Source organism: Lactuca virosa, chromosome 8 (genome assembly GCF_052849685.1).
Source record: "Lactuca virosa cultivar CGN04683 chromosome 8, Lactuca_virosa_CGN04683_v6, whole genome shotgun sequence".
In the NCBI taxonomy this organism is placed as follows: Eukaryota; Viridiplantae; Streptophyta; class Magnoliopsida; order Asterales; family Asteraceae; genus Lactuca; species Lactuca virosa.
The window spans coordinates 229,888,175-229,904,427 of NC_136433.1; positions in this window are offsets into that span (position 1 = coordinate 229,888,175).

The following is a 16,253-nucleotide window of genomic DNA, read 5'->3' on the forward strand; positions in this document are numbered from 1 at the left end:
TGTTAGAGTGTTGTAAGTCTGCGGGTGTAGCCGTAACATTCACTAGCAGCCAGGTAATGTTAGAGTGTTGTAAGTCTGCGGGTGTAGCCGTAGCATTCACTAGCAGCCAGATAGTGTTAGAGTGTTGTAAGTCTGCGGGTGTAGCCGTAGCATTCACTAACAGCCAGATAGTGTTAGAATGTTGTAAGTCTGTGGGAGTAGCCGTAGCATTCACTAGTAGCAGATAGTGATAAAGTGTTGTAAGTCTACGGGTGTAGCCGTAGCATTCACTAGGTTATTAGATAGCGTGAATGTGTCGTTAGGACGCGGGAAGGACAGTAGTACCCACCAGTTCGGGTATAGCAGTGAGGATATGGAATTCCACAGATTGGATTTCGGAGTTTCCCAGACGGATTAGACTTGGTTAAGCCAATGATAAGACGGTAGAAGCGCCACTATAGAGAAGAGAACAAAGAAGTAGTGGACTGCTTAAGGTCATTTATGGCATAAGGCTACCGGTGTTCATGTAGCAATCACTTTTAGCCTTGGGTTTGGTGACGTCAGGATTCGACGCATGGAGCCAATCAGTTAGATCAGAAGGCCGTTAGGGCCACAGTGACAAGATAACTAGTAGCAGCTAGATCCATAGAAGGATTTTGTTCAGAAGTCGTTCGAGGCGGCTAAGCAGGTAGTCCTTTGACTCCGCAGTTGGGCTGGAACCCGATATTTCAGATGATTGGCGGAAAATTGAGACCCGGTAGGTCTCGGTAGATGTCAGGAAGCAGCCATGTGGCAGCATACAGTTTCAGGCAGTTCAGTGTTCAGGTAGTTCAGTGTTCAGTCAGTTCAGTGTTTCAGGCAATCAGTGTTCAGGCAGTTCAGTGTTCAGGTAGTTCAGTGTTCAGACAGTTCAGTGTTTCAGGCAATCAATGTTCAGGCAGTTCAGTGTTTCAGGCAATCAGTGTTCAGGCAGTTCAGTGTTCAGGCAGTTCAGTGTTTCAGGCAATCAGTGTTCAGGCAGTTCAGTGTTCAGGCAGTTCAGTGTTTCAGGCAATCAGTGTTCCAGGCGGTTCAGTGTTTCCAGGCAGATCAGTGTTTCAGACAGTGTTGGGTCTCCGGCGGTAATGGTATTTTGGATTTTCATGGATAGCCTGGGGAGTGACAAGTCACTCATAGCACGATTATCCGAGTTATGGCCAAGTATAGGTGGATCGCAGGGATAAGTGGATCTGTGAATTCTGCTGTTCTAGTGGGAATCTGGAGTAGTTAGCATGTAAGGAATGGTAAGGAATGATTTCGAGGATGGAATCAAATTTAAATGGCTGGAGTAATGGATAGCGTGAAAGGTATGTCCTTCGCAGTGCCAAAGGAGATGGTTAGTTATGGAGAGTTGCCTTGGGGAAGCCAGAAAACGCTAAAGGAAAAGAGGGTGAGCCCCTAGAATGTTCATCATAAGTACTCGGGGAGTACCAGATGGATGGTCAGTTGGGTAAGATGTGTTCTCAAGATTGTTGAGAATTAAAGTGCACTTGAGGATTGTTATCTGCGATGATTAGTTTTAGTCTGAATGACTGGGTGAAAGGTCAATGGAAGTGGCCAGCGGGAGTTAGACTCTTCCGGCAGCAGTGTTGAAAGCAGATTGCAGAACAGTTGGACGTAGCGGACTTCGAGGACGAAGTCTAGTTTAAGTGGGGGAGAGTTGTAACACCTAGAATCAGGAAGACCAGGAAAGGAAAGAAAACCCCCAAGTCAAAGGAGTCAACTCGTCGAGTCCAAGGAGGAACTCGACGAGTCGGAGCGTGACCCGTGTCGCGGATTAAGTGACCGACTCGGCGAGTCGGGGAGACTGACTCGGCGAGTCTGGTCTGGGTTGGGAAACCCTAATTTCGGGACTTGGCACCCTATTTAAGCATCTCATTTTCATTTCTAGGGTTTCATTTACAGCCCCCACTGTCCAGAGCGAAACCCTAATGTCCTCCATGGAAGTGTGAGCTATTATTGTGTGTTCTTGAGTGATTTGAAGTCTAGAAGAAGAAGAAGGAGTTGGAAGAGCTAAGGAGTGATTATAGATCCAGAAGGAGTCCTTCTTCCTAATTACTTTCTGGTAATCAAGCTCTTACCTTGATCTATGGTTTCTTAGATCTCTTCATGTCCCTTTTATGAGACCTTTGGGACCATTCCCAAGGCCAACCCGAGTATTGAGCCTTTGAGGACGAATAGAGATTAGATCTGAGCATTTCTGAGCTCTAAAAGCTCTGAGTGAGAAGCTTTACTCAACTATGGCTTCCTTTCATGACTTAGACCCCCATTATAGCTTGATTTTGGTGTTCTAGCCTCATAACCCCTTGCATGCACGTAAAGTCAGCAACTTTACGTGCAATGCTAGCATAAGGAGTCCAGATCTATGAGTTGGAAGTGTTGGAATAGACTGAAATCGACAGAATAGAGTTGTCACAAGGAGGACTCGGCGAGTCAGCTCATGAACTCGGCGATTCGGGTCGCAAAAACCCCAAACCCTTATGTTTATGAGTCGGATTAGTGAGTGGGGTTAGAAAAGGACTCAGCCAGTCTGTGTCTGTGATGGACATGAAGATCATGGTACTCGACGAGTTCAAGGAGGAACTCGGCGAGTCCAAGGCAATCTTCTTAGCTGATGAAGATGAACTCGGCGAGTTGTAGAACAACTCGGCGAGTCGGTTGAAGATAGTCCCGAAGTGTTTGATGAAGGAGAACTCGTCGAGTTCTCGCTAGACTCGACGAGTGGAGTCGGGGTTGTTTGGGATTTGAGGAGCATGGACTCGGCGAGTTGGTAGAACAACTCGGCGAGTCGAGTCAACTGGAAGGTTGACTTTGACCAGGACCTTGACCAGAGTTGACTTAGTTGACCTCTGGAGGACAGTTTAGGCTAAGTTCCATTATTTGGTGTTGGTAGCTCGGTGAGCTAGGAGAGCAGCGCTTCAGAGAATAGTCGATTAGCAGCCAGAGGATTATCAGCAGAGTTCAGCAGTACAGGTGAGTTTCCTTTCAGTAGGAACGGGTCTACGGCCACAATGTCGGCCCGTTTAAGTTAGCAGTAGTTCCGGACTTCAGTCCGATGCAGTAGTTCAGTATGCTTGGTGTCTTTGTGATACAGGCATGGTATGTGTTATGTGTTCCGGACTATGGTCCGATGCAGTATGCAGTAGATGTGTTCATATTATATGTCATGATCAGGTTATGCTATGTTCAGTCAGTTCCAGACTTCGGTCTGATGCAGTAGTCCAGTGTGCTTGATGTCTTTGTGATTCAAGTATGACTTTGTGTTATGTGTTCCGGACTTTGGTCCGATGCAGTATGCAGTATCTGTGTTTATGCTAGTAGTTATGATTATGCTATGCTATGTTCAGTCAGTTCCGGACTTCGGTCCGATGAAGAGGGCAAGGCCCTGGTTAGTTCCGGACTTCGGTCCGATGCAGTTTCCGGACTTCGGTCCGATGCAGAGGGCAAGGCCCTGGTTAGTTCCGGACTTCGGTCCGATGCAGTTTCCGGACTTCTGTCCGATGCAGAGGGCAAGGCCCTGGTTAGTTCCGGACTTCGGTCCGATGCAGTTTTCGGACTTCGGTCTGATGTAGTGGGCGAGGCCCAGTATGTGTTTTATATGTTATTGTATGGTATGTGGTAGTTGGGGAGACTCACTAAGCTTCGTGCTTATAGTTTTCAGTTTTGGTTTCAGGTACTCAGTTCTCAAAAGAGGAGCTCGAAAAGATTGCAGTGCACACACCATCTGTTCAGCCTGGGATGTTTATACTCTGATATATTTGACAGTTGTTATGATATTTTGAGATACATAGTTTATGATTCTTATAGGATGTTTGATGAATATGGTTTTATTACTGATTTAAAACGAAATTTTCAGACTGTGTTTTTGGGATGTTACAAATATATATTTGATTTCGAATATGTTTGATTAGATGGATTATCAACATAATCAATAATATAGTTTTAAATCGTTAATTGGAATCATTATATTAAAATCTAATTGTATATATGGATGAACATACATTTGGAAAGAAACCTACTAACTCATATGGACATTGAATACAAATCATTAAATATCCAATATTAGCTTGTAGATTAGTGAATCTAAGGATGTATTAGGATGATAGTTAATGTTTAAAACATGTGTTTGGATGTTAATCGATCATAGTGGATCATTAAAAGTAATTGGAAGGAAGTTAGGTTTAGTTTGGACAAATTTTAGGAGCTTAAAAGTGTTTAAACTTCGAGAGTATGTTGTCAAGTTAATATAGTAAAGTTAGGCTTAATTAAAGAGCTTATTTTAACTAAGGTGTTGTTTGTTTTTTCTGAGGTAAAATGTCAGCAATCTGCAGACCACATCTGTAGACCTCTGCAGCAGAAGAGGTGGACCAAACGTCTGCAGTCTGAAAAAAGAAGACTGTTTGTTTTTTTTAACATCTATAGGCTACTAAAATAAACTAAATCTAAATAAACTGATTTTTTTAAACTATAAAGTGATTTTTTAATATGTTTATGACTTTGTTATAAATAATTAACAAATCTAAATCAAATTTTATGTATTATTATATAAAAAGTGAAAATAAAATGGTACAAATTAATGTATATATTTGATAAAACCAACATTTTTGGTCGCAAAGTTATGTCTAAACATTGTAATTAGGAATCAAAGAATTTGATATATAAATGAATGGAAATAAACTTCCATTTTTTCAATTAAATCAACTAAAAACGTGTCATAAATAATTTTTTCTTAGAAATTGACGATGCTTTATTAAATAATGTTTTATAAAATTTGGCACAAAAAATATAAGAATATATATATTTTTTATATTTATATAAACAACTTCAACGACCATTATTGTAATAAACTTTTATTTATAAATTTGTAAAAAAATATCATGTTTGCGTCGTCAAACTTTTTTTTTTAAGTATTGTAACTTTTTTTTCAAATTATTTATCACTAATAAAGTTGAAATAAATATAAATTCAAAAAAACTAAAAAAAAATAAAATATATTTGTTTTTTTAGCCTAGAAGATGTCTGAAGATGTTAGAAAACTTTAGTCCACATCTGCGCCAAGAAGAGGGTGCGCATACATTTTTAGGTCTGCAGTCTTCAAAAAAACAAACAGTCTGCGAAGGCTAATGTCTGCGCGTGGTCTGTGCCACGCAGACAGAAGAGGTCAGGAAGATCTGCGGACAAAAAACAAACATCACCTAAGTGATTTGATAAGTCAAGTGATACTAGAGCTTGACACAGAGATTGAGAAAACCGCAAAAAGGCTAAGGAATCAAACTAAGTTTCGAAAGAGGCTACCAGTTCCCAAACCTCTTTATATACATCTCCATTTGCTAGAACTAGGCAAGAAATACCTTTGTCAAGCTTACTTGAAACCAAAACACATTAACTCCAACATACCCCCGCTTGTGAAAGAGACAACAAAATTTAACTGTACAAATAATGGTAAGTGTCTAGCCATATGTCTTTGCCTCTAAACATATGTGAAAACTTTTTCTCACACGAAGCATCAATTAAACTTATAATGGTTAACTAATCTCTACTAAATATCAATTTGTTATGATATATATAAACGCAAAATCATTGAGCAAATCATTCTCAAGGTCCATAAAGTGGATTATTGATTTGTAAAGTTATTGTGATTAGACAACTAGGTTAGGTTATTCATTCGGATCACCAAATTCCAACTTACACTCTAGCACATGTCTTTAGATGCTCCCTTCGTTTGAATATATAAGTTTACATATAATTTAGCATTACAATAAATTTTTATTTATTGCACACAAGATCCAATGCTGACAACGTAGTAAGAAAATCAACGAAATAAGGTATCTTAATCAACAAATCAGGCTAACCCTATTAACCATTTTCTAAGAAGTATTAAAAATTTTAATCACCAAAATAGTCATCAATTTCATAGATGACATATGCGAAATTGGCAATCCATCTCCTAAATGATGATATCATATGATAAATGATGATGTACAACAAAAACGATGTCATTTTGGGAAAAAAATTGCATATCTTATCTATGAAAAAAAGAACACAATTTTTTAAGGTGTTTTTTTTTGTGTTAGAAATCTTTAAAAACCATTTCCATAACAAAAAGAAAACTTGATAAATATGGTTGAGTTGTGCAAATGACAAAAAAAGATTTTTTACTATTTTTCAGACGATTTCTCATATGAATTTGATGGTTTTGCAAATGTTATATGCGAAATCTTCAAATTATCTGAGAAATTCTTTAACGTCCCATTTTACAAGCAAAAATTTCATTTTCTAAATAAGGTAAAATCATCCTTTACATAAAATCCAAGTTAAGAAATCCATATGTTCCAAAATACAATTGTTTGAAAATCAGAGTAATATAGATAATATTGAATCTCCATTGCTGCTGATGTATGTGTACAGTCACGCCTTCGCCTTCCCACGATCACCAGTTGTACCTGAAAAACATTTAATCCATAACTATAAGCCAAAGCTTAGTGAGCTCCCCCAAAATACCACACACCGTAATATAAATACAATTAGGGGTATCGGGCCATCATGTCGTGTTTTTGTCTGACACGACACGACACGACAAGGTTTTATGTAACACGAACACAACACGACACGATCTTGGGTTTTTTTTAACTAACACGAAAACGAACCGATTAAAAAACAACAAACACGACACGAAACGACAAAGATAACATGAAATAAAAATTAATGTATTTAATTAATATTTATTCATACATAACACGAAAAACACGACAAAAAAAAGTTAAATCGTGTCAATTTCGTGTCAAATTTTGAACACGAACACGACACGACACGACACGACGTCGTGTTTTTTACACTTGACACGAACACGACACGAACACGAATTCGAATTTTAGTTTCGTCTCAATTTCGTTTCGTGTCGTGTATTTTTGTCGTGTCGTGTCATCAATTGCCACCCCTAAATACAATGCATGCACACACATGAGCCTCCAGTCTGTCTAGCTTGCCGCACAAGGCCTACAACATGTCTGGACCGCTCTCTCTCAGCATACAACTGACCCACCACTGACCTACAACGTACCGTTGGCCTACCCGGATATCTTGGCCTACAACACAAAGCAATATTGCCTCAACCCAACCCACCACAATATGTCGACATATGTAACAAACAAGCAATCAAGTAAACACGTAAGCACAGACAACTATCTACCGTAGTCTACCTGTTTAACAGTTCACTACCGCATATCAGGCCTCATATAGTACATTACGCCACTATTGATTGATCTCCAAGGAATGCATATCTATATGTAAGCAGAGGTGAGATAGCCATTCAAACAAGTGATTCTACTATAGAGCCACAACCAAACAAGGAACATGTAAGAAAGCCTAGATCAAGAGTTCTCAGGTTATCCTACGTGACTACATATAGCCCTTAGAGCACTCTTGTGACAACCCGAAATTTCTATCTTGTACAATTATTCAAATCAATCAAAGTCAGACTCGTTCTGCTATCTTATAGCCTAGTTTAGAGACAGTTTGAGTGTTCTAAGCCTAGTACCCTCAAAGTTAGGGTTTAGAATTGGGTTCCACAAGTTCACCACTTCCCTAAATGGCCAAACACTCCAACATGAGGAGTGTACGGCCGTACACTTGGGTGTGCGGACGTACACCCCCCTTCTGGCCGTACACTCTCATGTATATATATGAGACTTAGCCTTCATTCAACTCTTTTCACACTCCTAGCCAAGAAAACGATTCTCTCTCAACTATCATCCGATTTTTCACCTAGATCTTCAAGATTGTAAGTGTTCTTCCCTTGATTTGTTGATTCCTTTCACTATCTAGTAAGGGTCATTGATTTCTTCCATAAAATCACTTCATTTTGGTAGATCTCTTCAGTTTCACCAAGAACACCAAGAACACCTACTAAGTTTTTGGACCTCAAACACCCATACAAGCTTCTATATAGTAAGTATTCCTCCTATATTTTGATTTCTACTAGAAACTCATGATATTCATCATCAAAATCGACCATTTTACAAGATCATCAAGGGTGTGCGGCCGCACACACCTCATGTGGCCGTACACACCCTTTTTAAGGCTCAAAATGGTAATAAACTTCCCTTTAAGCTAAGCATTGGTCAAACCACACTCCCTAGATGCTTCATAAGGCTTCAAAACACACTTTGGCATGTTTCATAGTGAGTGTACGGTCGTACACCCACTTGGGCCATACACCATGGCCGCACACTCATGAAACTCATGCATTTTGGCCGTACACTCAAAGGTGCGGCCGTACACCCCTTTTATGCAATCAAATGTGACTGTAACACTTCAACTTAAGTGTTTCCTAGTCCCTAAGGTGGTTCCCTATCATGATTAGTTGTTATATACACTAATTATATACATATATATATATATATATATATATATATATATATATATATATGTGTGTGTGTGTGTGTGTCATTATATGCTATTTAGGACCCGTTGTGCTCAAGTCTTCACTTGACACTTAGCATCCTACAATCTGATCTTTCATTCGTATCACTCACTGCAGGTGAGTTCATACCCCTTAATTTACCTTTTTAAATGATTTTAAATGCTTTTATGGGGGGGGGGGAATACAAGTAGAAACATTATAGTTATTATATCAATCACATGCGATTAATAACTAGCAAACAAATGGATTTCTTATACTTCAAACTGTGTTTTCAAACAAATCGCTTCAAATCGTATTACAAACTCTTTTATATATGCAAAACTCTTTATCAAACTCTTTTAAGCTTATATTTTGTCAAAAATATATCTATATAGATATAGTTATATAAGTAGGATTGAAAGGACTTAGGACTGATAACTCGCTTTACTTCTTGTTCCTTGTTTGGTTGTGGACTTAGGGTATCGGTTGTTTGTCTGAAGGTCGTTTGAATCTTAGTTATATATTATGTGTATGTATATAGATATAAAAGTTCTTCATTCAGTTCAATACCTTTGGGTAGCAAAGGTGTACAAACATGTTCATTCATACAAACAACATTACTAGTAAACTGTAATATGTATAGTTTAGGAAGTCACTACTACTATTTCTAGAACAATGAAACATACAAGAGTCAGTTCATACATGAGTCAGTTCAAACATACTATAACGAGAGACAATACTCACTATAAAGAGAAACAGATAAAGCATACTATAACGAGAAACAACACATACTACACACTATACACTAGAGAACATACTACATACTAGACAGAGAGAACATACACTACACTAGAACATACTATACAAATACAAGAATACTATAACATTAATGTGAGATACTACTTCATGGCTCGGCAATATACTGATGCGTCACGTTTTGTACCCATAGTCTCCTGGAGGGAGAGCGTGAATTTGTGTATAGATCTATACGGGATTGACCATCCCACACCTTGCTGCTAGCTACAGTGGGACCTGCAGGTCTACGGGTGACGAATGTCATATCATTTCGACGTCTCGAACGTCGTGTTATTCTAGTCAATCAGGTATGGTTACAATCATATCACATTTTACCTTAATTAAACTAACAAGTTTAAGGTAGTTAGTACATTGGTAGTTACCTAGATAAAACTACAGTACATCTTTATTTTCCCATTTCATTCACATTGTGATCTTCTCACATAAACGGTAATGAAAAACTATATTTTGGTAATGATAGTCATACTTTGGGAAAACTCACACTTTTACAAAAGAACAAACATAGAGAACAGTTGAGTCTTGGTAGAAGACTACTTTAGTAGAAAATATAGGATTTTCTAGGAAGTTTACAAACATTTACATTAAACACTTACAAACTTTTACATCAAACATTTACAAGCACTTTCTTCAAACTTATACAAACAATGACACTAAAATACTTATGAACTCACTAGCTTTAATGATGATCTACGCTTTCAAAATAACTTGTATTCTCAGGTCGCCAGTACACAAGTACCGATGACCAGGATTTGAGAAGATGAAGCACATTCAAGACTCATCTCTTATTTTGATTTATATTTTTGGCGTCTTATAAACTATACAGAACACACTTTATTACAATTATACTATTAATGCAATGGATGATGTTGTTGCTTGTTTTACTATTATGCATTGTTGTGATACTGTACATGACGTCCTCCGCCCCCGAACGTTTCCTCCGTTCCGGTTTTGGGGTGTGACAGATTGGTATCAAAGCATTGTTTATAGTGAATTGAGTATATCAACCCATAAAAGATATACAACTATAAAGACAACGGGATTAAAATATTCTGACCAAAAGTTTATACCTTTAAATAATAAAATATTTAACCAAAGTATACATACCTGCATTCATTCTAAAATCAGTGTCACTAGGACAGAACAAAAGTATTGCGATTGTTGGACAGCACAAGTAGGCTTGGGGACATATAATCAGATCTGGGAGTGATATAGCCTGATCAACTATATCTTTCCGAGAAGTGATTAGCATGTGCCTAGGAATGTTTGTGGTGTTGCAACAAGTCTAAAAACTTACCAACACTACTACAATGAAAACATTAGAACATAACATAAACTTAAAATACTATAGGAGTATTTTGTGTTACTATAATTACTTATGTGCAAACTAAAAAGGTCTGTACTAGTATGTCAATATTTGCTAAGTGGATACACTAAGGTTGTATGTGACTAAGGTGTCATAGACTTAGAATCTGTGATCTTTGCTTTACTTCCTGTTCCTTGTTTGGTTTTGGACTTAGAGTTAGGATCACTTATTCGAAGGTCTATCCTATTTTGGTTACATATGACTGATATGCACTACGCAAATGTTGGAGTAACTGGTAAGGATCATCTTATAATTATCTTAATTAGTACGTCTATTAACTATTTCTTTTACCCCTTTTCTCGCTTAGATAACATGGCTGGATTCCATATCCCCGGAGATCCGTACTTTCCAAACCAAGGCAACTGAGGATGGCTCGATGTAGAGCCAGAAGAGAATCATCCAATCCCTTTGGATGATGACTTTGCAGAGAACTTCCCGGAGGATTCTGACTCCGAGCCAGAAGTCAATAATCTACGTCTGGAAGCCCCAATCCCCAATCCTAACCCTCGTCCGGCTTTTCAAGGCTCGACGCCTCTGTGGGCGGAACACTTGGGAACCTGGAGTCAAGAACAGGGTCAACCAATGCCATACAATGGAGACCGAAGCTTCTACAACCTGAGCGAGGGAGGCTCAGCGGACAGGATCCTGCCTATTCTAGTCCGCAAGGTTGCTCGTAATGAAGAGCAGGGTAGGGTAGCCATCAACTGGGTCATGCAGGTCGATGCCAATGCGGGACTCAATATTGTCCGCATTCGTCGACTGGAAGATGCTCGTAAGAGAACTGCGAGAGACAATGAGTCTCTACTGCAGGAACTGGCTGCAACTCGGGTGGAATTCATAGAGCTCCGAGTAGGTCAAAGGGTTTACGAGCGACACCTTCTCGATGTAGAGCGTCAGCTGGCTGACTTGAGGGTTCGCCCAAGAGGTGCCCGTCGCCAGTAGGAGATGCTCTGCTCATCCTTTCTTTTGGTTTAAGGAATAGCCTTCATAGCTATGCTCTAAGTAGCACTTTTCCCTGTAAATTTCCTGTTTATCTTAGGACCTTGAACTTTCATTTTAATAGGTCTTTATGCTGTCAAAATTTTCTTATCCTGGTTTGATGTAAGACCTACTTTTAGGTCATTTTCCCGAACTTATTACATCTTTAATACCAGTATTATTGACAGATATCTAATATCGTGGGAAATCTTTACTCCAATGCTCTCATCCTTCTATTGCTAGGTCTCTATTCAAACATACTCTCATCTATCTGTTGGGCTATGGAGAGTTAGTCCATGATTCATTTTCATCATACTCTTTATTGAATGCTTACCTATATCTTCATCTGTTTAAACTTATAGCTACAAGATGCCTCCACGTCGATCAGCGAGATGCGCTACTCCGATAACTCCAAATCAAAATCCACCTCCTCCTCCTCAATACAACCCAGCAGCTATTCAAGCTTTACGGCAGCCCTAGCACAATTCACCTCGACCGGTACTAGCGGGAGTGGAACTAATGTGCCTCCCACTACAGGTGATGCTCCAGTGTGCTCTAAAGAGTGCTCATACAAGGACTTCACCAACTGTAAGCCCAGGTCCTTCAATGGGACTGGCGGAATCATTGCCCTCTCGCAATGGTTCGAGAAGACGGAATCGATCTTCGAGATCTGTTCCTGTCCGTAAGGAAGCAAGGTTAAATTTGCTGCTTGCACCTTCGCGGACCGAGCCCTGACATGGTGGAATAGCCATGTCAAGTCACTAACTCTGATAGTGGCAAATGCCATGGGCTGGGAAGCTCTTAAGGAGCTCATGATCGAAGAGTACTGCCCGAGGGGCGAAGTTCAAAAGCTCGAACAGGAACTCTGGAGCCTAACCATGAAGGGCTCCGACATAGTCTCCTACACTGCCAGATTCAGCGATCTGGTGGCACTATGTCCATCCATGGTCCCTACGGAAGGGAAGAAGATAGAGAGGTATATCTGGGGGCTGGTGCCTCCATTTCAAGGGAATGTACTAGCTTCTCACCCCACTACCTTCGACAGTGCCAAGCGATTGGCACAGCGGCTCATTGATCATGGAGTCCGTACCCCGTCAACCACAACAACCCTATCCATCCCAGAACCCTCCAAAGCCGCTGATAACAAGCGGAAGTTATGGGATGACAAGAAGAAGAAAGATGCCAAAAATCAGCAGGTCGTAGCGGTTCATGCTGCGATAGCACCTGCCGCTGCTGCGCCGGTAAAGCAGTACGCGGGAAGCTTGCCGAAATGCAACAAATGCAGCTTCCACTACAACGGACCCTGCCGGGAAATGTAGTGCTCTAACTGCAACAGGATGGGGCATACTGCCCGTTTCTGCAAAGCTCCGGCAAGGCCAATCACCCAAGTCCCCGACGCTGGTGTGGGCCAGGCTTGCTACGGTTGTGGCGAGGTGGGCCACTACAAAAGGAACTGCCGAAGGCAGGGAATGCCGGCGGAGTGGGAAGAGCTTTGGCTATAGACCACGAGGAAGCAGTTGCCGACCCCACAGTGGTCACTGGTACGTTTCTCCTCGATAACTCATATGCATGCATACTGTTTGATAGTGGAGCGAAGAGGAGTTTCGTGAACCAGAAATTTGCTCACTTGCTTAAGCAAAAATCATGTGCACTTAAAGAACCGTTCACTGTAGAAATGGCTAACGGAGGTTGTATACTAACACTAGATAGCCATTCATTTCCAATCGACCTCGTGCCGGTCTCTATTAAAAGTTTTGACGTCATAATCGGCATGGATTGGTTGAGTTCTCATCGTGCCGACATCATGTGTTACGAAAAGGTTGTTCATCTTAATCTGCCGTCTAGCGAAACCCTAGTTATCTACGGCGACAAACCCGAAACGAACCTTCGTATCATCTCGAGCATACAAGCCCAGAAGTACCTACGAAAGGAATGTCGCGTATTCCTTGCTCATGTTGTCGATGTGAGCCAAGAGACGAAGGACATAAAGAACATCCAAGTGGTACGTGATTTTCCCGACATCTTTCCAGAAGAACTACCAGGATTACCTCCGCAGCGTCAAGTCGAGTTCAGAATCGACTTAGTTCCAGGAGCTACCCCAGTAGCCAAATCACCCTATCGTCTAGCACCCGCTGAGATGCAAGAGTTGTCCAGTCAACTTAACGAATTGCTCAGCAAGGGCTTTATTAGACCAAGCTTCTCACCCTGGGGAGCACCGGTCTTATTCGTCAAGAAGAAAGACGGATCGTTCCGTATGTGCATCGACTACAGAGAACTGAACAAACTGACCGTCAAAAATCGTTACCCTCTGCCTCGTATAGACGATTTGTTCGACCAACTGCAAGGGGTGAATTTCTTTTCAAAGATTGACCTGAGATCCGGGTATCACCAGTTACGAGTGCTAGGAAAGGATGTTCCGAAGACAGCCTTCCGAACTCGTTATGGACACTACGAGTTTGTAGTGATGTCGTTCGGATTGACCAATGCGCCCGCAGTATTCATGGACTTAATGAATAGGGTGTGCCGTCCTTACTTGGATCAGTTTGTCATTGTATTCATCGATGACATACTTATCTACTCTCGTAGTAAGGAGGAGCATAGTCAACATCTACGTTAGGTCTTAGAAACACTGCGATCGGAGAAACTTTATGCGAAGTTCTCTAAATGCGAATTTTGGATTCGAAGAGTCGAATTATTGGGTCACGTGGTTAGCAAAGAGGGAATTCATGTGGACCCTTCCAAAATCAAAGCCATTGAGAACTGGTCAGCACCGAAGACGCCTACAGAAATTCGCCAATTTCTAGGCCTCACTGGCTACTATCGCAGATTCATTCAGAACTTCTCTCGGATTGCGAAACCGCTTACAACATTGTTCCAGAAAGGCATGGCCTTTGACTGGGAAGAGAAGCAAGAGAAAGCATTTCAAACGCTAAAACAAGCCTAATGCACCACACCGATACTATCCATCCCTGAAGGGATAGAAGACTTCGTGGTTTATTGTGATGCATCCAATCAAGGGCTTGGCTGTGTTCTGATGCAACGAGGTAAGGTCATCGCCTATGCCTCAAGACAGCTAAAGACACACGAAGTCAACTACACCACTCACGATCTTGAGTTAGGATCAGTGGTATTTGCTCTGAAGATATGGAGACACTACCTATATGGTACAAAAAGCACTATCTTTACAGACCACAAAAGCCTTCAACACATATTCGACCAGAAGGAGCTCAACATGAGACAACAACAGTGGGTAGAGCTACTCAGTGATTACGAATGCGAAATTCGTTATCATCCCGGCAAGGCCAACGTAGTAGTTGATGCCCTAAGTCGGAAAGAATACTCTGGTCGTAGAGTCAAATCTTTGACTGTGACTATCCATTCACACTTGTCCACACAAATCAAGGAGGCTCAGCTTGAAGCCTTGAAACCTGAAAATGTGGCGGGTGAATCTCTAAGAGGGATGAATAAGAACTTGGAAGTCAAGGGTGGCGGAGCCTTTTATCTCATGGATCGGATCTGGACACCGAAGAACAGTGGTTTCAGACACTTGGTCATGACCGAGGCACACAACACTCGATATTCCGTCCACCCAGGTTCAGATAAGATGTATCTGGATCTTAAAAAGTTATACCGGTGGCCTAACATGAAAGCAGAGATTGCTACCTTCGTGAGTAAATGCCTTACTTGCGCTAAGGTTAAGGTCGAATACCAGAAACCCTCAGGTTTATTTCAGCAACCGGAGATACCTGAATGGAAGTGGGAGCGGATCACAATGGACTTCATAACCAAGTTGCCCAAGACAACTGGCAGTCTCGATACCATATGGGTAATCGTAGACAGGCTAACAAAGTCCGCACACTTCCTGCCTATCAAAGAGACTGACAAGATGGAGAAACTAACTAGAACATACATTAGGGAGATCGTACGGCTGCATGGTGTTCCCATATCCATTATCTCTGATAGAGATAGTAGATTCACTTCGAGGTTCTGGCAATCGCTACAAAGTTCCCTTGGAACTAGGCTGGACATGAGTACAGCCTACCATCCGCAAACCGACGGACAAAGTGAGAGAACTATTCAAAATTTTGGAAGATATGTTGCGAGCCTGCGTGATAGACTTTGGGAAGGCATGGGATACTCATTTACCCCTTTTCGAGTTCTCCTACAAACTATAAATGTATTGGGACTAAGGTCTATGATTTAACATTTTCAAATAACTATACTTTTGGAAATAAATAGTTTCTTGTTAAAAGTATACATGCATACATACTAAGGTCAGCATCATTCTAGAACAAAACAAAAGTTGTGATTTTTGAATGGCACAAGTAGGCTTGGGGATGTATGGTCAGGTCTGGGAATGACATAGCCTGATCAACTATGTCTAACCCATAAGTGATTAGCATATGCCCGGGAATGGTTGTGTTGTTGCAACAAGTCTAAAAACTTACCAACTCTCTCTACAAACAAGCATTGAAAAACATAAGTCAAATATTTAAAATACTATAGGAGTATTTTGTGCTACTATAACCAGCTTATGTGAAAACTAAAGACCCCTATTAGTAGGTCTATAATGACTGAGTGCATACTCTAAGGTTATACATAATTAAAGATATTATAGACTCAGAATATATGACTATTTCTCTACTTCCTGTTCCTTGTTTGGTTGTGGACTTAGAG